Consider the following 26,416-nt stretch of genomic DNA (forward strand, 5'->3'; position numbering starts at 1 on the left):
TACATCAAATGGGCTGCATCACATGGTCCGCACCAATGGGCCAATATACATCAAGTGTGCCGCATCATATGGACCTAGAATATAACTCAATGGGTCATGCCAAAAAGGGCCACAAATACATAGCAGACGGACCCTACACATAGGCCTAATATACATAACAGGTGAGCTCTGTACATGGGCCTCATCATATCAAGTTGGGCTGCATCAATGGGCCGCACCAATGGGTCTCATAAAACAATAAGTGGGCCTCAAATATACAATAAGTGGGCCTCAAATATACATTACAGGTGGGTCCTATCACATGGTCGGGCAGTGTGGATGAATCACATCCATCAAGGTGGGACCGGTAGAAGGACGACGTGAACATAAAATACATACATCATGGTGGAGTCCTCATCACCGTCCAAACACGTCCAGCACCGTCTAGATCATCTAGACGGTGTTGATGAATAAATACATCATGGTGGTCATTGCACAGTAGCACAATAGATGGACGGCTAGGTGTGCACCTACATCAATACAAGGTGGGCCCCACACGCTACTGATGAGGGTCGAATATTGCATATTAGATCCCAATTATTACCTGATTTTACGTACATGATACCGTTTAACGCCTTGCTTTAATCATGTTTGTGATGCAAGGTGTATTTGGAGCATGGACTACAAAAGGGTGCTAAAAGCATGGATTTAACGCTCATAATTCACCAAGGCAAGGGACGGACCCCAGGGGACCAAGATCGACAGATTTATATGCCAGTGATCCGAAAATTTCGAGAAATTAAAGCTCAAGTGGCCTAAAAGTCAGCCAGAATGCTTGATCATAGGGTTTCCACCATCCGTTCAGCTTGAAACTTTATATATGGCTAGATGACCACAAATTAGCCATACACGTCAAAATTCATCTCTTGGATCAGTGTATAAGTGACCCGATGGGCAAGATCAGACAATAACCATTAAGAAAGTATCTTAGACATCCTTGGGCGATCAGGACACAAACTGAACCGATGGAAAGAGCACGAAAAACGGTGGATATTTGCCAAATTTCACTTCTTTTGGACGGTGTAGTAGGGAGGAACGAACGACAGACTATTCTAGAAGGGAGAGTGGCAAATTTATAAATAAGCAAAATTTCATATGCATGCACGTAAAGGATAATAGAGGGTTGCTTCAATGGTGGGTAGTACCTCATCACAGGTGGATTGTGTGGCCCACATAGAGTTCGGATTTACTTCATACTTTGACTCATGGGCTGACACGTTACTGAGAAAATGATGAACGGAGTAGATCCCCGAGAATATCATCAGAAGTGGGCCCCACCTATTTTTTTGAACAAAGCATCCAAACAATTCCTTTCTAGCGCAAAACGTCCAGTGATGGACGTGCTTACTACTGGGTTTTGACAGTGGGCCCCACCCATCATCACTTTTCATGATCTGGACCGTCCAAGGTGTCCCATGGGGCTGCAGCAACCCATGCCTAGGTGGCAGAATTGTAAAAGATCGCGAAGATTGGTTTTCAGCTATTCAAACTAAGATGGACGGACGCTACCATGGTGGGGTCCACGTCTAATGGGTGGGCGATTTAGATATAAAATATATACATTTATTGGGTGGCCCATTATAGCCCCATCCTAATCAGTTCAACACCGTCCAGATATGTCTTGACGGTGAAGGATATAACACATGCTTCATCAGGGTCCACCATCCTGAGGGACGGTTTGGATAATACACCTGCGTCAGGTGGGGCCACGTCTAGTGGATGGACGGTTATGATATAACAATACCTTGTGGTGAGGCCCACATGTTGACGTCCAAGCACAGCAGCACCTTGCTGCTGCTCGTCCATCAGATGAACGGTCTGTACATAACATATACGTTATGGTGTGGGTCCCACCATAACGTTTAGTTTCCATCCCATCCGTTGATAGGGTCACACAGACCTTGATAAAGGTGAAAAAACAAATATCATAAGCATCTAAAACTTTTGGGACCCAAAAAAAAAGGTTTCAAGGGTAGGCGTTCAACCCCTACTGTTTTGAAATGTGGACCACCTGAGTCCCATTCATGGCTGATTTTTGGGGTGACCCACTAATTAAAGGGGACCCATCAGGTGCACGGTGTGGATGTTCAACACACATCACGGTGGGGTCTATAGTGGGGACCACCATCCCACCTACGTCTAGCAACGGACACTTCAGCGTCCTCTGGACGCGGGACGTCAGCAGAAGGAAGCCCCACACTAACATATTTTTATAAATTTTGGTTTTTCTGAGTTTTTCTTAGGTGGGGCCCGCATCAGAAGAATCCACCCCACCCATTAGATTTTACAGCCCATAACAGATCAAACAAGCCAAATATTGAGCATATTTCGATGTATAGAAACATCAGGGTAGATTCCAACGGTAACAACGTTATTTTCTATGCTATGGCCCGCCAGATAGTCAGATTGTCTTCATCTTTCGGCTCAACCCCTAAAATAATTCGAGGAATGGAATAGACGATGTGGATTAAATCCATACATCAAGGTGGGGCCTGCATGAGTGGCCCACCTAAAAATCTCAAATAAAGTTGATATTTTTTTTGTTTTATTTCTCACATGCAAACGCCTGTCTGTTCAAGCTTTACTGGACGACTTGAATTATCTCATCAACGTGGGTCCCACATGGACGGCCCACTTGATTTGGATCAATCCAATATTTGTGTTTTCTTCTCACCATACGGTAGGGCCCACATGGCTTGCACGGCCATGGGGTTCATTTGATGGACGGTTTGGATACCACATACAATCATTAAATGGGCCACAAATAAAGGAAGGAGAGAGAGAAACACCCACCTCAAGATCTTCCCCTTCAACTTCTACCATTATGCTCTAACGCCCTTACGAAGCTTCCTCAACGGTGGAGATGATGATATAAAGGTTGGATTGGTGAGGATCTAAGGTGGAAGATGGTTGGAACTTTGGGATGGGTTGGACGTCCATGGTTCTTGCAAATGGAGAATGAGGAAGAAAGAGAGAGGGAGAGAGAGATAAGAGAGAGAGAGAGAAGTTATGGCTTGTCATAATGATGTAAGGCCATCATAAATTCCAGGTAAGGGGTGGTGTTGATTAAGAGGATGAGCCATTATTACTTGTTTAAGGACATGACACCTAGAGAATGGTGTCATAGGGGTAGGTAGTCCCACAATGTGAGGTCCACAGCCATTATAATGCGCAGACCACAGCTTCTGATCTAAGTGTCGCTTTGACGCACGAGACGTGGCATTAGAACCGCGGTGACGACGCGGTCGCAAGGGTATAAGTTTTGAGTTGAGCCGACTCTGATATATGGGACACAACTCATGATCGCTCACAAACGCTGATAACAAATCGCGTGTCGTCGAAATTCGACCGGGAGGACCGCGGAAGCCTACGGAACGGTACAGGCTAGGATACGGATCTTACAGAAACAATCTAAGTAGAAAAGATTATCAGTGTGTACCTTTTCACCATTAGAGGACTCTCTATTTATAGTAGAGGGAAGATCACACCGTTTAATGATCTTTTCTGTTTAAAAGGTATGTGTTGTAATTGGATTAGAACTCCTAATGTGTCGGAGATCTTCCCAAGATCCTTGGTTCCCAGGATTCTCGGAGAGAACTTTAGGTAGTTTCCCTATATAAGGTCGGGCGTCAATAGGGAGCCGATAACCTTGTTCGACATATAGGTCACTACGCCAAAATCACAAATTTGCGACGTATTTTTGCGACGGACCAAAAATATCTTGGTTTAACGACGGATTTAATCTGTCTCTAATGGAAAAAGTCCGTCGCAAGGCCCGTCTTTTTCAAAAATCCGTAGTCCAAACGTTGCGGAATTTCGCGACAGACCAAAATCTGTCGTTAAAATCTGATTTACGACGGATTTTGGCCCGTCATACATTGGCAACGAACTAAATCCTTCACAAATTTTGATTTTGCGACGGAATATGATCAGTTGCAAATTCCCACCCAAAATACTAATTGGCGACGCTTTTCAGTTGCTTTTGTAGCGGATCATGATCCGTTGTAAAAGGACTTTTGCTAAAAACATTAATTTTTTTTCATTTTTTTTAGAATATGGTGGAAATTTAACAATGTTTGAGAAAAAAATAGATTTTGAAAAAATAAAAATCGTGATTTAATAAAAATCTATTTTGTGGGAACAAAAAAGAATATTGAATAAAGTTGATAATTTTGAAGAAAAAAAAAGATTTTGATTTCGAATAAAAAATAATATCCTGAAAAAGAAAATTAAAAAGATTTTTAAAATTGAGAAAATTTTCACAATGTTGAAAATGAAAATATTTTGAAAAAGAAAATGAGAATGTATTTTGAAAAATAAAATAAAATTGACAAGTTCTATAAAAAGTGACAAGTTCGAAAAAATTGCTTTAAAAAAAAAAATTAGAGAAGTTAGAAAGAATTGAAAATTTTAAAATAAAATGATATTTAAAAATTGATACTTCAACAAAAACAAACATTTTGAAATGAAAAATAAAGAACTTGAAAATTTTTGTGATTTTGAAAAATAAATGAAAATGTTCAAAATTTGAAATTAAAAGAAAAAGTTATTTATAAAAACTATGAGATTTTGAAAAAAAATATATATCATTTGAAAAAAGAAAATTGAAATGTTGAAAATAAAATGATGCTTTTGAAGAAAAAAAAAATCGGCATTTTGGAATTTTTGGGAAAAAAAAATTAAAATTTGAGAAATTTTTTGAGATTTTAAAAATAAAATTCAGAATTTGTATTTTAATTTTTTTTGAAATATTTTATAATAAAAATGATATTTTGTTAAAAGTTTTCAAAGAAAAATTAAGAGTAAAAAAATATACATTTTGAAAAAAAAATGTTATTTTTAAATGGAAATTGAAATTTATCTGTGAAAAAAAAATATTTTTTAATAAATTATAAATATTTTTAATAAATTATTAGGCACATCCACTAATTGAACCTTTAACCATTTTCGGACAATCTAATTAGTTCAGACTGAAGAGTAAATAACTTCAATTGTTTAAATCAAATTTCACTCAAATTGATGATCAATCTTGTATGCCCCATATCTTTATCATTTGTAGCTTGATCTGGGCGAGTAACTAGTCAAATTGGGAGTATTGATTAGTAAAATATAGTGAATAGACCAGACATATAAAATGGGCCATATATTTTGGTCAAAATTGTGACCCAACTTATTGACCTCGCAAGAACTTAAGAATTGTTGTTAGTAAGTTTTATGGGCCCCATCATGATGTGTGTCGAACATCAACACCGTGCATTTGATGTGTCCCCTTTAAGTTATGAGATATCTCAAAAATCATCCGTATACGAAACTCAAGTGGGCCATACCATCTAAAACCTTGTGAAGACATCCTAAAAAATATAAAAGCACTTGGTGGGGCCCACATCAGTTTTGGATGCCGTTAAAACTTGGTCTGACCCCTCATCCAAGTAGGACACACATAATGAGTGGGTTGGAAATGTGAATCACATTTAGGCAGACTCAATATATGATTATGAATATTTTAAGGAAATCCCTCTCCACTACGTTTAGGTGAGTTACTTAGTACCCTTAGCATACCGAGTAAACTTTGTGGGGTCCACTATTATTTATTTAATTTATACACTCATTTCATCCATGTTAACAGATAATTTTAGGTCTAGAGAACAAAAAGGAAGCATATCCAAAGCTTAAGTGGACCACACCACAAGAAATAATGTGATTGAACCTCCATCATTAAAAAATTCTTGAAGGCCACAAAAGTTTTGGATCGAGCTGATGTTTGTGTTTTCTTTTCATCCATTTCTTTTTGATGTTATGAACAGGTTGGATGGCAAATAAACATCACTGTGGGCCCAAGGAAGGTATCAATGGTGGAAATCATTATTCCACACTGTTTCGTGTGGCACCATCCACTTGAGCTTTGGATTTACCAAAAATTTGGGATCAACCCACACCGTTCATCCATTTTTCGAGATCATTTTAGAGAATTATCCAAAAAATGAATCATATCCAAAGATTAAATGGACCACACCACAAATACCAGCATGGGTGATGATTTTCACCGTTAAAAAATTCGCAGGGCCCACCATAAGGTATATTTTCCATCCAATCTGTTCATAAGGTCACAAAGACCTGGATGAAGAGGAAAAACAAATTTCATATTGATCCAAAACTTTTGTGACCCCCAAAAGGGTTTCAATGGTAGACGCTCAATCCCCTACATGCTTTTGATCGTGTGGTCCAGTTGATAGTTAGATCTGTCTTATTTTTTGTCTCAAGCCTTACAACGAGCTCGCCATGTGGATGGACGGTTTGGATATAACACATACCTCATGATATGACCCACAGAACTTGAACACGTCACCCAGGCCCCTCTCTCAAGGGTGCAGATTAGATACTGACAGGTTGAGCAGCGAGACTCGCCACTGAAGTGACGTCACTAACTTCTGTGGGCCCCACCATGATGTATGTCTTGTATCTACACCATCCATTCATTTGGAGAGATCATATTAGGGCATCATCCAAAGAATGAGTCAGATCCAAAGCTCAAGTGGACCCCACCACAGAAAATAGTGGGGAGAGTGACGCCCACCATTAAAAAGTTTTAAGGGCCACGAAAGTTTTTGATCAAGCTGATATTTGTGTTTTCCCTTCTTTCATGTCTTCTTTAACACATGAACAGGTTGGATCTCAAATAAACATGATGGTGGGCCTTCGGAAGGTTTAAACGGTGGGCGTCACTCTCTCCACTGTTTTCTGTGGTGGGGTCCACTCCAGCCTTGGTTCCGCCTCATTCTTTGTATCATGCCCTAAAATGATCTCTCAAAATGTATGGATGGTGTGGATACAAAACATACATCATAGTGGGGCCCACATAACTTGGTGACGTCCCTCTTGCAAGCATTTTGAGGACTGGTTAGGGCGCCGGCCCTAACCAGTCCCTGTTGCAACCCCTCTCAGACGCTCTCCTCTCTCTCTCCCTTCCTACGGATCTCTCCTTCTTCTCTCTTCCTGTCAATCTCTCTCCCTCCTCTCTCTCTTCCTTGCTCTCCCTCTCCCTCTCCCTCTCCCTCTCCCTATCTTTCTCTCGCTCAAAATCATAGCCCCTCCTCTCTCTCTCTCTCTCTCTCTCTCTCTCTCTCTCTCTCTCTCTCTCTCCTCGGCCCTCTGCTGCAGTTTGGCCTTCTGCTGCTCATAAATCCCGGATTCTCAGGTATGATGTATGGTTTTTCCCTTCTCGTTGTTGCTTTTTGCATTGTCGAATCCCTAATTAGGGATTTATTATACAAATCCCTAATTAGGGATGTGTATTGTCAAATCCCTAGTTGGGGATTTGCATTGTCGAATCCCTTTTTAGGGATTTGTATTATCGAATTCCACATTAGGGATTTGTCTTGTCTAATCCTTAACTAGTTGGGGATTTCTTTTTTTCTTTTTTCTTTGTTTTCTTTTTTTCGTGTTTTTAAATGTCGAATCTAATGTATTCAAAGATGCATCTGACCGGGATGAATGGCCTCGATATCGCATGCAAACATGGCAAGTTGGCACATGGGCCACTAGGAATGCTCTCAATCTCATGAGTGGCAGAGCTTCTTGGGTTATATATAGAAAAGGATGTTAACAGGTTTTACTGAATGCTGAAATAGGATTACTGTGTTGGGTTTCCTATTTTAAAATAGACTATACCCTATGCTACTAGCCACAATCTAGTACACCCGACTACAGCTGTAAACAGGTTGGGTGAGTCCTGGTACTATATTGAGGTCCTACTCCTAACATGTATCCAATCGGGTTTAGGTACTCATCATGTCTTAGGACCTTGGGTTCAAGTAGGGTTTGGGTTTGTCCCAATCAGGTTCTATTAGATAAGGGCATCTAAACGATTAGATCCACCTGATGGATGGAGTGGATGACATATGTGCCACATTGACACTTGGGTGTGTGTGGATGGGCTCTCTTATAAACACATATGAACTTAGCAGACCTCATTCAATTGTTGAAGTAATGCATATTAACATATATAATATTGCTATTTGGATCAACTGGGAACACTACCCAGTGAGCTCCAACGTGCCCTGCCCTAGTTAAAACTAACTGAGTGCTCATTTAGTCATCCAGCCTGACCCAACTTTTAACCAGGCCCAGGATGGTGGACCTGAACCTAATCTCCTTCTTTAAATGGGTCTAAACATTTGGTTTAGATCCATTTAAATCAGATAGGGTATCCACACATCCAGGTGCTTGTTGATAACCCTACACCCAATGACCATCTTAAAGCATAACAACTATGCACATGGATGTCCATGATCTTCAATTCGTGTATGCATCATTTAGTCTCTACTCTCTACAAATGAGACAGGCTCCAACTCCATCAAGGTTGCCATAATCACCACTTTATGTGGTTGATTTTAATAGGCTTTGTTGCTCAGCTAAACACATACTTGGTTCTGACTATTTTTGTTGATCTTTTTTTTCCCCTTTCTTTTGTCACACATTTTACTTTAGTATTTTCTAATTTATGGGATTCAGTTTTAATTTATTCTCCAAAGGCTAACTTTCCACTTTCTTTTGATTGGTTTTTGTTACTCGTATGTTTATTCATTTTGTGGATTTTTATATATGTTGCTCTTCTTTACACCAGTCATAACCAAGAGGCACTTCTCGAAACAGTTGTGGGACTTAGTTTAATTTGTTCTTACTGGACCTGCCCTATAATTTTTTTTTATTTTTTACTTTTTTTGAGATGTGGTTGAACTTTTTCTTGATGATTTAGGGGATACTATAGTATTGGCGGCAGTGTATCGGCCTAAAGCTGGAACAAGAAAAAATGAAAACCCTGAGAAGGCTTCAATTGAGGTTATTTGGAAGCCAAAAATGGGGCAGATTGGTGAGTACCACATTCCAAACTCTATGATGCATCGGCTAATTGGTAAAAAAAGGTGATAAATCTGCCTAGGTTTTTCAATTTGCTTAATGATAACTTCTATAATGCTCAATACCCAGATGCTAGATTTAATTATATTCATCTATATTAGCTGTGGGAATAAGGATTTGTATGGTTTTTGGTTCCAAGTTCAAGAACACATTTTCATGACAAATTTTAAAGAAAAAAAAGTGTTCAGGATTATTAGCTTCAAGAAAATAGCTCGATCAAGTTCCTTTACTTTTGAGGACGTGTACGTAGTTTATTGCCTTTGTGTTAATCACTATTTTCTTATCATTAGGTTCAAAAGGTTTGCGGCTCAGACTTTACATTCTCATTATCCTTCAGTCATGCAGATTTATGGTTTTACATGGCTTTAGTTTCTCTTCAAATCAGTGGGGTTTGATACACCACCTGCTGTAATTACTTAACAACAGAGCATTAGTTGTTGGATTATAGTTGAATTCATGCATCTTATTGTCTTGGCAAGGGGATGGTTTGTAAGTGGGTATTTGTTATTATTTTTTCCTATAAAATGTGAAACATACAGTGAAAAAATCCAGTTCCAAACAAACATACCTAAGCTATCAAGGTGTCTATCTCTCTGCATGTTGCACACATATGACAGTCCACCTGTTGGACCCCCTTGTGGATGTGCCCAACCGGATGATCCTAACTGCTAGTTGGAATATATTTTCCCACCTTACGTCGACCATGGTTGGACCTTTTTCTAGGTGCATATTTGTAAGCATAAACAAATAATCCTTTATTGGTGGTTAGGATCATCAACTGATATGACTTTTGGGATGCAGTCCAATGATAAGGTCCTGATTGATGAACAGTCTGGATTGCTTATCTCTGCTACAGGAACTGAAATAGAGTACTTGATAATAAATATATCACAGGGTTCACTTGATACTTTTTGATACACAGGCTGACTCTACATGCGTCTCAAAAATCCAATCAGGAACCACTTTTGTTTCAAATTTAGGTTTGATGTATTATCCTTTGATTTGATTATGCTTCTTGTCATTGAAATAGTTTCGCTGATAAAGATAATCAGGAACCTTTGTTTAGGCAGCAGAAAGGGAGTATGAGATGATCCTTAAGAGAACATTGCATAGCATCTGCCTTTTGACGATACATCCGAACACCACAACCTCTGTTATACTTTAGGTGAGGGGTTCATATTGTGATTATTTATTTAATTTGTTTTTGTGTTCTATTGGATTTAGGGATGACAATGGGTTAGGTTGGTGTGTTGGGTTTCAGATCTTGGACTGATACATGTTAGACTTGCAAGTTGCTGTGAGCCTGCTTAATCATTGGGTTGGGCTCAGGCCTGGGCCTAGGTTTTGCAGTGTGAGACGTGAGTAGGCTTGTATATTATGTTAAGGGGCAGGTTTGGGCATGACATCAAAGGCCCAATTATGTAGATTGACTTTTGTGTTAGGTTATCTACATGGTCAGGCCTACTGCTTTGATGGTGCTGATGGCCTACACTAGTAGCGCGTTGGCAGGATGGAGGGTATGGTACCATAAGTTGTGGTACCTTGTCTGGAGGGTATGGTACCATAAGTCATTTTCATAGATTTCTTTTCAATTTTCTTTTAAAATTTGTGAACATGTATTTTGTTTTTATCAATCCATCATATGGAAGTCTTAGATGCTAAATGGTTTCCTCTATGGGTTCAAATGTTGCAGGTACTGACATGAATTCAATAATTTTCAGTTTCAGTTAACTTCTGCTAGTAGAAATCACATGATCTGTGACAGATGATACGTGCTCGTGCTCGTGCTCGTGCTCAGTGTTCTCTGGTTTTCAGTTTCAGTTAACTACTGCTGCTAGAAATTACATGATCTGTGACAGATGATATGTGCTCGTGCTCAGTGTTCTCTGGTTTTCAGTTTCAGTTAACTTCTGCTGCTAGAAATTACATGATCTGTGATAGATGATACGTATTCATGTCTACCTTTTTTTCTTTTCATATTATAGATATTTTAGTAATTACATCAACCTCTCCATGAAGATTGGGGTGGATGGTTCAAGATTCAAAGGCGATATGTAGGGCGATATACTGAATTCGGTCAGCTAAAACACTGATAATGCTATGATTTGTTTTGATTTTTTCTCTGCTTATGCATAAAATGTTCTGATTTAAATATTAAGAACTACGCAGTGGCTTGATCCTAATCTTCTGAACATTGGGTACGTAGGCAGCTGTTTATACTAGACCGTATCGGTGCAGCCACAAAGTCTTTTTTTTTCCCCCCCTTCTTGTAGTGTGAATGCATTTTCATCAGGACTACTTGGCAATAAGAGTGAGGTGGATGTAAGTTCTCAAAACCTTAAATTAATCTTGAATCATTTATATCTTTATCGCTTCATTTATATGTTGTCGTCAGGGTGAACTTGTAACTCCTCAGAACCCACTCTGCCCTAAAGACATTACGGTGCATGACGGTTCCCAGTAGGTTAAGTTGCAAATTATTATTAAGAGTTGGTTGGATATCTTTTATTTTTTGTAAATGTTGTTAATAGTTGGATGGATGATGAATGTATTTGCGGATGTAAATGAAAATAAAGAACTTCTAATATATATATATATCTGTGTGTGTGTGTGTGTGTTATCAATGGAGGATACCTTGTTTAGGGAGACATGAAATTTTTGTAGCTTATGGTATGGTGCCCCAATATTGGTTGTCTGTTACTAGTATGTAGTAGATAATACTAGGTCCGATATTTTTTGTATATGGCTAAATTTTTTATCTGGTTGGATCTTATATGTGGAGGGCGATTAGGCGGATTGGCAAGAGTCTAATCAAGCCATTACCTGTAGTTGGATTTTTGGTGGGTCGGGGTCCCGGAATTAGCTTTTTGAAGGATATTTGGGTAGAATTCTCTTTAAATCTTCCATTTGAATAGAGAAAGAATACTAATTCTAAAATATTTCACCAATTTTTTTTGTGCATTCGGCAAAACAAAATTTACGCAATGTTAAGAGTCAATCTTAAGACCTATCCCTCAGGAATGCTCTTACTAAAAAGGCTAAGTGTTTGGTTTTATTAGTAAGAGTAAAATCAAATTATTAATTTATTTAGTCGAAGTCTTAAGTGGGTCACAAAAATTAGGATCGTTAAAACCCTGACCCTACGTCCAAGTCCAAGTGACCTAGTGGACAGAGATGACAGATAGACGTCACAGTGGGCCCCACAAAAAGGTTTACTGTGGAAAACCCATCATTTTCTGTGTTATGATCCACCTGAAATTTAAAAGTCTTGATTTTGAGGCCGTACCCTGAAGTGAGCTGGTACAAATGGCTGGATGGTGTGTATAAACTCTCATGGATCAATCAACAACCATCTAAATACCAAATCTGAAATCTGAAGCCTGAATCTGAAATCTAAAGCCTGAATCTGAAATCTGAAGTAAAAAAACTTGTTTGATAATTATTGCTAAAGTCTAAAGACCGAATTTGAAATCTGAAGCCTGAATCTGAATTCTAAAGACCGAATTTGAAATCTGAAGCCTGAATCCGAATTCTAAAGACCGAATTTGAAATCTGAAGCTTGAATCTAAAATCTGAAGTAAAAAAAAAAAAAAACTTGTTTGATAATTATGGCTGTAGTCTAAAGACTGAATCTGATATCCGAAGCCTGAATCTGATATCCGAAGCCTGAATCTGAATTCTAAAGACCGAATCTGAAATCTGAAGCCTGAATCTGAAATCTAAAAGACTGAATCTGAAATCTGAAGCCTGAATCTGAAATCTGAAGCCTGAATTTGAAATCTAAAGTAAAAAAACTTGTTTGATAATTATGGCATTCAATTCCCATTGCTTCTAGTTGTGTAGCCTACTTTAGTTTTGGATCTACCTCATTTTTTAGATCATGTCTCAACCTAAGGTGGCAAAATAGATGGACATGATGGATTGTTCAAAAACATCACGATGATGCCAAATGTTTGGACTGTGACCCTTGACCCTTAATCTACACTTTTTCCTGCTGTGTGGCCCACTTGAGTTTTGGATCTGTCTCATTTTTGGGTTCATCCCATAACATGAGTTGGCAAAACTGATAGACATAGTGAATTTCTTAGATACATCGCGATGGGCCCCACAAATGATTGAAGTTGAACAATTAGAGTTCAATACAAACCGTGTGGCACACTTAAATATTGAATTTGCCTCATTTTTGGGCCAAACACCTAAAATGATGCCACCCAAATGATGGATGGAGTGGAATTATTAGAAACATTACGGTGGGCCCAAGTGTTTCAAGGGCTGACATTCAATCTCCACACTTACACAGAGGTAGTAGTAATGCATGCATGCATGCATGGGTGATGCTATTGGATAACTATTTACCAACCTTGCTGCGACTCCGTGGGGCCATGTAATGTATATGATTTATCCATGCAATCCATCCATTTTGCCAACTCATTTTAGGGCATGAGCCTAAAATGAGGTTGATCCAAAGCTCAAGTGGACCACACCAACAGAAGTGAGGACCTATTGAAACCAACCTAAAGCCTATCATGATGTTTTTGAGAAATCCAACGCATCAATCCATTTTGCTCACTCATGTTAGGGTGTGAGCTCAACAATGTAGCTAGAAGAAATCTTGCACCCCACAACTTTGGCAGCAAATTCTCTATCTTCCAGGCAGCTACCAGCAATGCCAACATCCTAGCCCTTTACGACCTGACCTATACCTGTAACAAATAATTCCAATGTCTTTCAGTCGCACCTGTAACCATCTAAAAGAAAAGAAGAAGAAGAAACAAATAAAGAAAGAAAAAGATTTGCTTTGCATTATAGAGTAGGTGAACCATAACATTACCTAGACAACTTAAAAAGGCCTTTAGCCAATATTAGAGTCAAATAGTAGTCCATTCTTCTTTAATTGGCCAATGTAGTAGATAGCAACCTGAAATCATGTATTTTCTTAGAGGCAAAAATGAAGCAAAAGGAAAAAGAATTAATTGAAATGATTACGGACTTTGGGGGAAACGTGATTCACAAGTGATTGAAATTTGTCTTTCCTTTTATGCATTTAGAAAAAGATTTGCTTTGCATTATAGAGTAGGTGAACTATAACGTTACTTAGACAACTTAAAAAGGCCTTTAGCCAACTCTTCTTTAGTCGGCCAATGAAGTAGATAGCAACCTGAAATCTGTATCTTCTTAGAGGCAAAAATGAAGCAAAAGGAAAAAAGATTTAATTGAAATGATTACGGACTTCGGGGGAAATGTGATTCTTTGCATGATGAAACTTACAAAAAGGAAAGCCCATAAATTGGTGAGAATTTGAGAAAACCACAGTTCTCCGTAAATATTTTATATTAAGTATTGTTTATATTTGTGTCTTTCCTTTTATGCATTTAGAAAGGTAGTGATTGAATTCTCATAGGAAAGAGATTGAGGCAAGAGTTGCTTATGAAAAGTTGCATGCTTCTTTGTCAGGAATTTGCTAAAGCCCATTAAGAGCCATTGACCTCCAATCAACAGGGCATGCGAATGTTTAGTTTAATTAATTTGTTAATTTCATTTTATTTCAATTTTCATTTTGGATGAATCTCAATTGAAATCCCCAACTGGGTATTGTTGGATTCTGTAGATGGCATCTCTTCAGGATGTTAACAAGTGGTCGCAAGAATTCGCAAGAATATAACATTGAGTTTGCAGCAATATAGCAGCAATCTTCAATCGGATGCAGTGTTGGCTGCCGAGAACATTTCCAAGTTGCAGAAGGAAAAGAACATAATGTGGAAATCTAAGCAACTTGAGGGCTCATAATGGTTTGTTACAAGAACAATTGAATTCTTCCATGGTGAGTATATCTTACATGTTACTTAATTGTTGATGTTATTACTTCATGTTTTTTAAATAAATTGTTTAATGCCATTGGGATCTATAATAACTTGCATCTGAATGAGTTTTAAATGGCGATAAAATGGTGTTAAAATGCTAGAATAAGTTTTTGGTGGGAGAAATAGCACATAATCAAATAGGGATAAATTTGGTGTTGGATGTAGAAAAATAGCACATACATGCTAATCTCCAACTCTTTGTGACATTATGAGATCATATTTCCCTTTTTGATTTCTTCATGCACTCAGAAAATCAGTTGGTTAATTAATTGTTTTCACAATCGCTCAACGTGAGTTCATATTTTAAGGGACTGATCTCGTGTCGAAGAGGGTGCATCCAATAGGCAGATCATCATCCATAGTTCTACAACTCATCGAGTCTACCTAAAACCAGGCCATAAACTCAACAAATTGACTTGACTAAAGTCACGGGACTCTTCCTAATCATTTTTTTCATCCAATAGGTAATTCTCTTCCTTTGGACTTTGTTCTATAGCATATTTTGTAATTATCATTTTCCTTGCTATAGTAAATGGCGGAACAAGATTCATCATAATTTTTTGAATAGGATTCTTATTAAACAAACGTGTGAATTTTTTTTGAATGACCATCAGGAGTAAGATTCGAAATAAAAAAATAAATCTAGCAATATATTTTTTAATTCACAGATATTTTAGCGACGGATCAAATCCGTCGCTAAAATTGTTAATGGCGTTACGAATTGGTCCATCGCTCGTATTAGCGACGGACCTTATCCGTCGCTAATATTTTTAATGACGGCACTTTTCGAATTTTAGCGACGGATTTTTTAATTTTTTGTGATGGATCTTATCCGTTGCTACTATGCGACGGACCTTATCTATCGCAGATTAAACGACGGATTTTATCCGTCGAAAAAAAATGACCAGCGACGGATGAAATCCGTCGTTTATTTGGTTTTACGACGGTCCGTCATAAATTCGCATTTTGGCGTAGTGGGTAATGTCGAACTATAGAGGTAAGGGTGCCTCAGAGACACTCTAGCCGAGCTATCAGAAGGTAGGCGCTATTCCGATGATAAAACTGACAAGGCATGCTTATAATGTCCTTGTGATCACAAACTTCAGTAGCCCTTAGGTTCTCCGCCTTCACAGGGCTTAATAGCCTTACTAAGCTATTCCTCCAGAGAATCCGTTGAGGGTCGTGTCAACCTGTGGTCGTGTCGACCTGTGGTTGTACTTATGCGTCGGATGGTTTGGCTCTTTTTCTTGCCATCGGCCCATTGGGTCATGCTGGTTGCTGGTCCGACCTTTTCTTATGGACCGGCCCATTTTTTCCATAACAAAAGGGATAACACATCAGACATTCTTTCCATTTTAAAGTCTCTCAAGAATTAATTATTAGGTAAAAATGTCAACCATGAATCAATTTTATATTCATTAGAGAGAGATAATCACTTGACACTTTTTTTAGTTTTGATTTAAGGCTAATGATAGAAAAGATAGGACCATTAATCAATGTTATATTTATTAGAGACGGATGTATCACCTAATGCTTTTTATAGTTTTGATTTAAGGCCAATAGTAGATAGAAAGGGTGGGAACCTAGCAAGGGGCTTAAAGAACAACCCTTATACCCACCTCTTTTGTCAAGCGTACAAGGTTGCAAGAGCTTCTTATGAGAATCATTGTAACTGGATGTGGATTGAATGCAACCCTTCCACCCACCATGAACCTCCATGGTGACTTAACATGGTGGGGTTTGACTGACTGTCAAAAATGGGATAGGCCATGCAAAGCGTATTTGACAATTGTTATGTCCGAGTGGTTCTCATTGGGCTCCATCTACAATGATAGTATATGGCCCAGTTTGATGTAGAGTAGGTTGCGGATAATTTCATGGCCAAGATGGACCAGAAAAGGCCCGATCAGAGACAAATGATCCGAACCGTGAAAACTTAAATTGGACGTATATCACAAATCAGAATGAGCTATCAGACATACCTTATATGATTTTGGGGTAGGACGAGCTACTTTAGTCATCCAATCCTACTATGTTGGGTTACACATACTGAATTTGTGAAATATGATCAGATCGATGACCGAATTCTTGTTTTAATTTTGTTTTTACTATTTATAATAAGTTTTAATTTTAGTATAACTCTTCATTCGTGGGGCTTTAGAAGTTGCATCTAACATGAAAAGTTCTTGGAATAATTATGAGGATAGCATGGTTGAGCCAAATAGGACACTTACTTATTTTGGCCGAAAACCATGAGGTCTAGTGGAAACCACAACCATTTATAAATAGTAAATTTACTATTTATAGTAAGTCATGATTTCTCAAAGTTTTAGTTATAATATGAGTCTGAAACTTTTTCTTAGGGTTTATGTTATTATTTAAAAGTTTGTAAGCTCATTTTTCTTCATCAATCAATTTATTACGAACTTTTAGAAATTATTCTATTTTTATTATTTTCCTTGTGGATTCAAGGCATCTCTGTGAGGAGTCTAGAGAAGTTAATTCAGAATAGTTATCTCCCTAAGGAAGAGGGTGCTCAACCTCAACACATCCTTCCCTGCATCACAGTTATATAGAGGTTCGTGGTTACATGGCCCAGTTAAATCCACCCATGTTGGGTCACCACAAAGGTCTATGGTGTCAAGGTCACTATGCAATCTACATCCCCTATAACCCACACACCTACAACTCTATGGGATCCATCGTGATGTCTTCATTATACCCACTCCATTCATCAGTTGGACCAGCCGAGGTTAGGATACCTCAAAAAACTCTAGCAAATTCAAAACTCTTAAGTGAGCCACGATACTGAAAAATGGTGGAGATTGAAAGGCCACTATTGAACCTCTTTTGGGCCAAGGAAGTTCTATATCAGGTTGATATTTGTATTTTCCGCTCATTCCTTTGTAAGACATTCAAGTTAAACTGTCCAAGTTATGGATCCCACTTTCCATGGATCATAAATAAATAATACGCTCATTTGATCACCGGATTGCTGGACAGTTAAATTTAGGATACTACTATTTCAACACACTAGTGTCCATGAATCAGAATGTAGTTTAGGGCTTGCAACTTTGCGAGGGTGGATTCACACTCTAGTCTCTTTAATTTGACCTAATGTAACCGGCAAGTAGGATTTCTAATTCCCTGCGCATCAAGCGTCATGTCGTGCCAGAGTATCGAATAACTTTCCTTGACAGAGTGACTGTACCCGAATATTCTGGAAGCAAATTGCCTGTACAAGAATATCCATGTGGCACGATGTCCCAAGCTCTGTGGGCCCTACCGTGATATGTGTTTTATCTATGCCGTCTATCCATTTTGCCAAATTGTTGTGAGCCCTACCATGATATGTGTTTTATCTATGCCGTGTATCCATTTTGCCAACTGATTTTAGAGCATGAGCTTAAAAATGATGCAGATGAAAAACTTGCGTATACCACACCATAGAAAATAGTGATTGAACGCCCACTATTGAAAACTTCCTATGCTCCACAGAGATTGGGCCATGGTGTGCCCAGGGATATCCTTTTCACAGATGAAATGAGGAATCTCTTCCAAATATTCCTGGGAAAAGGAAGTAATGCAACAGGCCCTTGGGGCACATGAAGCATACACCTCTCCACCATGACGCGTGTGACATCCATACCATCCATCAGTTTCACCCGATCATGTTAGGATTTGAGCACACAAATCAGGCACATCGAAAACTCAAAAGGCCCACAGAACAATCTATAGTGGGGATACGATGCACATCATTGGAAGCTTCCTAGGACACCCTAAAGTCTTAGATCAGGTCGACATTTGTTGTTAACCTCCATCCCATATGTACTCACCTCATGAACCCCTTAGATATCATGGAAGCATTGCCTCAGCCTTGGGAAGGTTATAATGATGGGTGCCCCTTTTTTCATGAGAATTTTGATCAACATGGACTTGTGGTATGGCTAAACATCGAAAATGGCCTCCCTTTATAAAGCCATACTTGTTTGACCTTCTGAAAATGACCATTATTTGATGAAAATGTAATTGCTTGAACTTTGTACTTGTACAGACCTTTGAACAGTGGTGATTAGTATACCAAAATCGTCATTTAGGAACGGTTTATTAAACCGTTCCTAAATGAGGCGTCGCAAAAAATTAGTTGCAGCTCGGAACCGATTTGGGTACCGTTCCAAATTTTGGGGACGGAATTTTAGGAACGGTTTTTAAACCATTCTAGTGCCAACGGTCAGATTTTAGGAACGAAATTTTAGAAATGGTTTTAAACCCTTCTTAATGTCGGTCAAATTTTAGAAACGAAATTTTAGGAACAATTTTAAACCCTTATTTCATTTTTAAAAACCTAAAGAAACTTCATTGATGGAGATCTGATGATAACATCTATTGCATTCTTTTGTTGAAGCGCATACATTTACACCTCAACAGTAGGATTACACTATTTACAAAATATCAAAAAAGAAAAGAAAGCAGCAAAGACCATCCCAACACCAAAACCAACAAACAGCAATAATGATGCGGGACTTCTTATTGTCTCTAGCAGCATTCCCAGCCAGCTCCAAAACCTCAGCTACCACTCAAGAACAGCAGCCAAATAGACAGGAGCACCAGTTTCAACCCTAAAAGTGTCTTCATGTAAATTGATCCTTTGAAGCTCCTTAAATGTATCCTTCATCAAACAGCTGAATCGAGAAACATGTGGATTGAGATTGTGTTTGAATCACAAGCAGTAACTGCAGTTATCACACATTCATTTCAAGTCAGACTTTAAAGGAAATAACACAAACTGCAACTGCCTCCTAAATAGCAGACCATGTGAGGTCTTACATTTAAGACTTTAAAGGAATCACACAAACTGTAACTCCCTCTTAAATAGTCGATCATGTGGATCTGATGACCATCACCTGCCTTGGGTTTGGTGGACCATTGTGGTTTTTACATGACCATGGGTAGACATGAATCATGAATGGATGATGGTCCTACCTGATGGTGATCTCTCCCACATGCCATGTGTGCAAATCCCAGCCATTCACTTGTTGGGGCCTCATGTTGTCTGCTCCCTGGCCCAAAAATTAGGAGCGCCCCAACAAGTGCTTTTAGATGTTTTAAGCATGATTTCACACTGTTTCAGATGGTGTGGACCACTTGAGTTCCGGATACAGATGATTTTTGGGATATCCATTAACCTAGAGGGGCCCACTAAATGCATGGTCTGGATGTTCGATACATATCACGGTGGAGCCCACACAGCTCAACCTCATGGGAAGCTCCCGTGAGGTCGACCTCATAGTACCATTTCCCAGTATGTGTTCCACCTTAGATGGAAATCTCTGTCAAGAATCATAGTTATCAGATTATCCTTACCACATGATGAATGGCTAGGAGAATAGTTGGTCCATATTGATTATACTAGAAAAGGCTTTACCATAAATGTTGACCGTCCATGATTTGCATCTAGGAAATATTCGCCACTTCTTAGTCCGTGTCCTACAGGAATAGTCGAGCTCTCATTATCTGCATAAAGTTGAATTTCTCAATAATCCACTTCAGTTGGAAGAAATCAAACCTCTCATCAACATCCTCCTCATCATCTGGCTCAGGTTCCTGATCATAACAAGAGCTACTGTGAAGTATGAAAGAACAAAGATGAAATAGAAAGTTTTCAATTGGTTATTTTCACAGCCCAACAAACTATACATGTGAGGCCTATCTTTTGGTGATCTAAAGCATTCAAATGCCAGTTCCCATGGGGGATGGAATGTACCCAAAATCTTCCCCATCGGATGAGCCAATTTAGCACCATCAAATTGTGCTGGTTATAATTCTCCATATTCATTGGATGTCACTATCACTTGATAGGGTGGATATTGGAGCATGGCCCAGCCCATGATGGGTCCTATAGATTTCTTCTTTTGTTCCAGCATGAAGGCCCAGTCAGTACTTGAAATGTGAACTACTCATGGATGAATGAAGGAAAAAAAAAATGTAAAAAATACTCACATCTTCATCAAAGTCGCTGTCAAACTCATCAACAACCTCCACTTCTTCTTCGTAATTAGTATCAAACTCATCAAAGTGCTGTTGTGCCTGTTTTACACAAAAGAAATTGAAATTGAAGATAAATAACATTGGTCAAAGGTAATCCCAGCCATAGGATTTATCTGTTTATTGCATATCTTATCATGCATTACATTTCATGGATTTTATAAATGGTCTGAATTAACAAAAGTAGTTGAATCCCCAAGCCTATCATCATGGAAATGCATGAATTTTTATGGAGTTAATTAGTATGACTAAGACAGCCTTGCGGAGCATCTGTCAACATGGCATATGGGTGCAAGATCCAAGACGTTCATCAATTGTCTGATCTTCTAAGTTCCTTGAGTCAAAATAAGGATGGTCCACATGATAATTGTACAAGCCTGGTTTTTATGCCAGATATCTCTACACTGTATGCCACCTGATCAACATCTTGGATCTCATGCCCACTAGCTAGGAAGGTGGTGTAGATGGGCTAACTTATACTCACATTCATGCTTATCTAACCTCCATGAAACAATGTGGATCTAACTTGATCGGCATCTATAGAAAAGTCAATGGAAAATTTCCTTACAATTTGTGGACGTTTTATCATTGCATAGAAGAAAAAAAATATGTACACACGAGGTTGAGATTTAAAATTATAAATTTTATTTAGATAACTAACTTGTATATGAACAAACTTACCCGTTGGCATGAGGTACCTTATCCTTTTCCCTACAGATCTGTAGAATAACAAAACCAAAATATCAGATGCAACCCTATCACCAACCTATTAGTATCTTCTTGTGAAAATGATTATACACAGACTGCCAATTCTTTGACATTGCATAAGATTCAGCAATTCACATGACAGTTACTATATTTTTGTTGTCTGAATATGCTAGCAGACCTGGATAGTGTAGAAGACGGACAAATCCCATGGGTGCACCCACTTGCTCAAAGAAGCTTTCATCCAAGTTCAAAGCCAAAGCAATCAAAGAGATTAACCTTTTCCCCAGAGTCCTGTGGAAGAGAGAGAAATCCATTATTGCCATAATATGCAATCCCCTTGAATTGTTATTAGTATTACACAGAAACAAACAAAGAAAGAAAAACCATTTTTTCTCAAAAATCTAAAAAGTTAGATCTAGAAAAGAAGCATAAATCATTGATCCCACTCTTTACAAGTTAAGCACATCAATAGTCCAATACACATCGAGAAATGTTGAAACTTACAGGATCTTCTCATAATATGATTCCATTGTAGCTCTCCAATGTGGCAAAACTCCTATAGTTTCCTAGACGGTAGCGTGAAGAAGGGAAAGAAACTTGCTTAAGCATCTCATCCTCCTTGGTCACCAAGTCATAAAACCTCATCTAAAAACCTCAAAAATATAGTTTTTAACCACAAAGGTAAGAAGAACAGAAGACTTCATGCATTTGGTCATTTGAAGAAGATATATTACACAAATGTCCATCTGAAGGTTCCATGGTGCACATACCATGCTAGACTACTCATCTAATGGGTAAGTTTCTGCTATCATTCATTTCTAACATTGTGGCCCATAAGATAAATGAACCATTTGATACACTATCATTTCTAACATAAGATAAATCAACTGGGGCCTGGGCGCCTGGCTCATGACTATGATCCTCTGCCTTTTCTCATTCATGTACTCAGTTTGTGCCACACTGACTCTGAACAGATATGGACCCACATCGCTTCTTTCAACTTGAGCTGGAATGTGTGTGATTTGCATGCTCAAGCGGAGGACATTTAAGCCTGTGATTTCTCAAGTGATGGTTCCACCCATTTCTCAAGCGGAGGACATTTGATGTGGTATTCATGAAGCTCCCCACAAAGATATTCATTAGTTGCTTCCAGCCAAGAATCACTTTCTTTGAGAACCTACACAGCCAGACATCAAATTAATGATTATAATTCAGTGCAAACTCTTTCAAGAGAAGTTGAGGGTGAAGAATTGATGAATTGAACATGAAATACATGCATGGCAGTAATTCTTACCCACAATCCAATACATGAAATACGCGCTATGACCTTGTGGGAAATAAACCACACGGCTTCCAACAGCAGGCAAAGACACAAGAGGGCCGGTGCATGCATGCCAAAGTTCAGAATTCAGGCATCATTTTTCTCCTGTAATATATCCCACATTTCGGACAACTAGCATGAAAATAGACGGTCAAAATTGATTAGAGGAAGGTGTAATACTTGCCTTACGAAGCTCAAGTTTTCCACCATCTTCTGTTGCAAAACATTTGCATGAAAGAGTCACTCCATGTTTGTCAAGCACCTACAATAAATAACAAAAAAAAAAAAAAAAAAAAAGAAAAGAAGCCTTCGAGCATTACAACATCTATTCAATGGAAACTGGTAACAAGTTGTGGATGCATCCAAAAGTGTATCTTGAACTTCTCTGCCTTTAAAGCAAATTAAAAACAGATTGCAACCAACAGAATGTGCATAAATGCAATAGCGAGTAAAAGACCTCTCTGCTCTAGCTTGATACAAGACCACGACAATTTGCAGATGATTTCAGCAAAGATTGAAATTCCTCTAGAATAAACAGATACCATGGAACCATGATAAGATCTCAAAAGCCTCTCAAAATTTCATGCAATTTCTATAGAAAATTACCTGACCAATGTCCTCACAAACAGCAAGTTCCTCATGACCATATGGATTCCTGTGAAGCATAAACACACCATCTATCAGCTAATGCAGGACACCTAGTGTAAGCTCAGTTCCAGTACTGCATGAAATAAACAAGATAAAAGCTAACTTGATAATTTAAAGAAAAGCTGATTTTGAGTTATAGGACTTATATTGCCCCAGATCAACAAATGGAAATAGAAGAATGCGAGATATGGATGCAGGTAAACATTTCAATAGACATATGCCATAGCAGTCATCAGACTGCAGGCATGCTCAGAATTAGAAAAAAGAAAAGGATTTAAGGCTGTTCAAAATGTGCTTTATTGCCATTTTGGACCACTTCAACTATGGACTAGTGGAAGCCCATACCCAACACCCAAATTTTTGCACCTGAGGCCCAAGTCTATCATGGCCTTTGATATCTAAGATAACTAGAGACCCATAAATTATAAAATCAAATGGAAAGCCAAGCCCAGACCAGACCAGTTACAACCATTGTTATCAAAATTGACAAAAATAAAAGTATAAAAAAGTTCGGAGAAACAAGTATGTATGTATATATTTTTTAAAGGTAAAGACCATTTTTCACTGATATTTTTTAAAATGTACACTGGAAAGCTTTTTTTTTTTTTTTTTTTTTGTACTCTGAAATTTGACCGGATTCTCAACTTGGCAATCATATGCTGGCCAAACCAAGGAAACCAATCTCCTGAATCAATCACAAAGTTCTTGAGCATTGGTTACAACATAATGACATTACTTAGCTTACAAGGTTCTGATATTACCTCTTCCTTGATTTCTTCATGTTGGACTTTTGATCTCACAACAATTTCTTGGTAAGACCTAATCTCAAATTTCAGCTTTGATTTGCCTTAATCAGGTTAGTTCAAATTTATGCTCCCTTGTGCAGATATTAATGCCATAATTTTGGAGAAACTGCAAACATAGGTATCAGAGCAAAGTTTCAAAAATCCTTCAAACTTCGTGAAAATTTCACCATAAATTTCATAAATTATCAAAATTCAAAGTGCTTAGTGTTTCATTGGCAGAGCTGCAAGAAAGCCATATGATGTGATTCACAATACAAAACAAATACAATTCTGAATATGAAACAAAAAAAAAACTAAATCAGAAAACTCTATGAAAATAGGTACACACCAAAGTTCTTTCTGAATATTGGACCTGCCTATTGTGACTTACAAGAGCTATCCTGATTTATAAACAAATAAATAAAAAAATAGAAAGAAAAAGAAAAAAGAGTGTGCTTTGATTGGGGTTTCAAGTGCACTTATAAGAAAGGTTTCAATTAGTGGAGTGCCCTCACCTCATACATAGAAATGAGGCACATGTGTGTGAGATCAGATCTGCTCGTGGGATGGCAAGTTTGATACTCTGCTAGAGTGTGATGGTTGACACTCATGCATTAATAGATATTATGAATGGGACATACATTGAGACAAATATAACCACCCAAAGAGTTGACACAGCCAGGATATAGGTCATACAGAAAAATCAGATCAGTTAATCGATGAGAAACTTTGATTAATTCTCATTTCAACTTTCCATTAAATGTACCCTAATCTTCTAGTTGGAAAGCTGAATCAGTGCAGATTTTAGTTGAAGATGCATTTACGTGAGAGCACATGATTTGCATTGATTTGGTTTGACTTGCATGCTGAATGCTGAATCAGTGCATCTGGCATTTGGAAATATGATGCTCAGGTAGTGACAACAAGACAAGATATATCAATGGCTAAGACAAATGAGAAATTGTTCCTCAACACCCATTAATCATATTTGCCTGAATTTAGATGCATGGAATCCAGATAGTGAGGTCCCATCTAATACATGTTAGGCAAGTGCACCTTCAAAAAGCACTCTAACTAGTGCTATTAAAATTACCTTAGTTGGATGCTCTTGGGCCTCTAAAAGGTGGGAAATTTTTTTTTAAAAAAAAAAAAAAATTAAAGCAGGGAAAGTGCAAGTGTGTCTACATTCAATATGTAAATATATATAGATCCATTGCCTTAAATTTTCTATAGGGTGGCCCATTGAAATTTTCAATGGGAGACAATGCTATATCATAAATATATATTTCTAAGAATATATGCATGAGTAATAAATCTTGTTAATTAAAGACTCATAATCATGTAGGTGAAGCCCTTCAGAGTAGAAAGAGCCTATGATGCGGATCTTTTTTATTTTTATTTTTTAGTGAGAGATGTGGGTTTTTTGTTTTGTTTTGTTTGTTTTTGTTTTTTTCGTTTCTAAACTTGAGTTGTAGGTGGCCCACCTGTAGGTCTTTTATTTTCTTTGAGCTTTGCTTGTTTTGTTCTTTCACCCTTTAGCCCTTTTGGAAGTAATAATATTTCTGTTGATCTTCAAAAAAAAAAATTGCAATAAAGAAATTCTGGTTCAATCATCATGTGGGCCCACCTTGGTTGTATCTGCACCATAGCACACTGTGAAAGGCCTATCCATGCAGTTTAACAGGGTACTTAGCCCATGTCTTTCATGCACGAACAATGTTAGAATGGATGTATCAAACTGATAAATAACTAGTATTTAAACTTACCCTTAAAGCATTTAACCCTCTTTCCATGTTAAAACCAATGTACAATGAAATTGGAAAGTCAATGTCAATGAAGAACCTTCATAAGTAATGCCCCTTCATCGCACTCAGTAATCTAAACTCCAGAAACAAGGAAAACATAATACCATTAGCTGTGTAATAAAAAAGAAATCCAACCAGTGCAAAAACATCCCCTACTGTTCGCGTTGTCATATAGATGCATCAAAACTCTAGCAAGTAAAATTATCCATCTTTACACTGATTATGGCCCAACAACATGGCCTAAAATCCACCTGAGCATAGGAGTGAAGTTAATCATCTTGAAAATAT

The 26,416-nt window shown here is 38.0% G+C and overlaps 3 long non-coding RNA genes across 3 annotated transcripts; 2 read left to right on the forward strand and 1 right to left on the reverse strand.

Annotated features, from left to right (window-relative positions):
• Positions 1–6,990: 6,990 nt before the first annotated feature.
• On the forward strand, positions 6,991–8,910 carry LOC131244485 (uncharacterized). The gene is made up of 2 exons (XR_009170320.1): positions 6,991–7,234; positions 8,795–8,910. It is a non-coding gene; the product is annotated as an uncharacterized LOC131244485 (long non-coding RNA).
• A 1,859-nt stretch (positions 8,911–10,769) lies between these two features.
• On the forward strand, positions 10,770–15,269 carry LOC131243074 (uncharacterized). The gene is made up of 3 exons (XR_009169845.1): positions 10,770–11,277; positions 14,632–14,776; positions 15,125–15,269. It is a non-coding gene; the product is annotated as an uncharacterized LOC131243074 (long non-coding RNA).
• A 5,127-nt stretch (positions 15,270–20,396) lies between these two features.
• LOC131243075 (uncharacterized) lies at positions 20,397–26,181 on the reverse strand. Its single transcript, XR_009169846.1, has 7 exons — positions 24,300–26,181; positions 23,497–23,611; positions 22,074–22,214; positions 21,748–21,860; positions 21,543–21,580; positions 20,817–20,903; positions 20,397–20,420 (listed from the first exon to the last, which is right to left on the reverse strand). It is a non-coding gene; the product is annotated as an uncharacterized LOC131243075 (long non-coding RNA).
• Between the last annotated feature and the right edge of the window lie 235 nt (positions 26,182–26,416).

Source organism: Magnolia sinica, chromosome 4 (assembly GCF_029962835.1).
Source record: "Magnolia sinica isolate HGM2019 chromosome 4, MsV1, whole genome shotgun sequence".
NCBI classification, from domain to species: Eukaryota; Viridiplantae; Streptophyta; class Magnoliopsida; order Magnoliales; family Magnoliaceae; genus Magnolia; species Magnolia sinica.